The sequence below is a fragment of the Nematolebias whitei genome, chromosome 8, assembly GCF_014905685.2.
Source record: "Nematolebias whitei isolate Nwh7 chromosome 8, NemWhi1, whole genome shotgun sequence".
Classification (NCBI taxonomy): Eukaryota; Metazoa; Chordata; class Actinopteri; order Cyprinodontiformes; family Rivulidae; genus Nematolebias; species Nematolebias whitei.
Window position 1 is genome coordinate 48,990,326 of NC_056505.1, and position 1,277 is coordinate 48,991,602.

Consider the following 1,277-nt stretch of genomic DNA (forward strand, 5'->3'; position numbering starts at 1 on the left):
TATAAAACGAGTTTATAAAACAAGTTTATAAAATAAATTTATAAAACCATTTAATAAACAAGTTTATAAAATAAGTTTATAAAATAAGTTTATAAACAAGTTTATAAACAAGTTTATAAAACGACTTTATAACACGAGTTTATAAAATAAGTTTAGAAAAGAAGTTTAGAAAATTAGTTTATAAAACAAGTTTATAAAATAAGTTTACAGAATAGGTTTATTAAAGAAGTTTAAAAAACAAGTTTATAAAATACCTTTACAGAATAAGTTTATAAAACAAGTTTATAAAATAAGTTTATAAAACAAGTTTATAAAACAAGTTTATAAACAAGTTTATAAAATAAGTATAAAAACAAGTTTAGAAAAAAGATTATAAAACAAGTTTATAAATAAGTTTACAGAATAAATATATAAAACAAGTTTATAAACAAGTTTATAAAACGACTTTATAAAACGACTTTATAAAATGACTTTATAAAATGACTTTATAAAATGACTTTATAAAACGACTTTATAAGACGACTTTATAAGACGACTTTAAAACAACTTTATGAAAAGACTTTATAAAACAAGTTTAGAAAAAAGGTTTAGAAAATAAGTTTATAACATAAGTTTATAAAATAAGTTTACAGAATAAGTTTCTAAAACAAGTTTATAAAATAGTTTATAAAATATGTTTATAAAACAAGTTTATAAACAAGTTTAAGTTTATAAACAAGTTTATAAAATAAGTATAAAAACAAGTTTATAAAACAAGTTTATAAAACAAGTTTACAGAATGAGTTTATAAACAAGTTTATAAAATAGGTTTACAGAATAAGTTTATAAAACATGTTTATAAAATAAGTTTACAGAATAAGTTTATAAAATAAGTTTACAGAATAAGTTTACAGAATAAGTTTATGAATAAGTTTACAGAATACACTTATAGAATAAGTTTATAGAATAAGTTTACAGAATAAGTTTATAGAATACGTTTATAGAAAAAGTTTACAGAATAAGTTTACAGAATGAGTTTACAGAATAAGTTTATAGAATAAGTTTATATAATAAGCTTATAGAATAAGTCTACAGAACAAGGTTACAGAATAAATTTACAGAATAGGTTTGCAGAATAAGTTTACAGAATAAGTTCACAGAATACGTTTACAGAATAAGTTTATATAATAGTTTTATAGAATAAAATTTCAGAATAAGTTTACAGAATAAGTTTTCAGAAAAAGTTTATATAATAAGTTTATATAATAAGTTTATAGAATAAGTTTACAGAATAAGTT

The 1,277-nt window shown here is 18.0% G+C and overlaps 1 protein-coding gene across 2 annotated transcripts in view; it reads right to left on the reverse strand.

Annotated features, from left to right (window-relative positions):
* The window catches only part of lhx2b (LIM homeobox 2b), a 13,854-nt gene that overhangs the window by 7,279 nt on the left and 5,298 nt on the right, over positions 1-1,277 (reverse strand). The gene's annotated exons all lie outside the window — the stretch shown is intronic.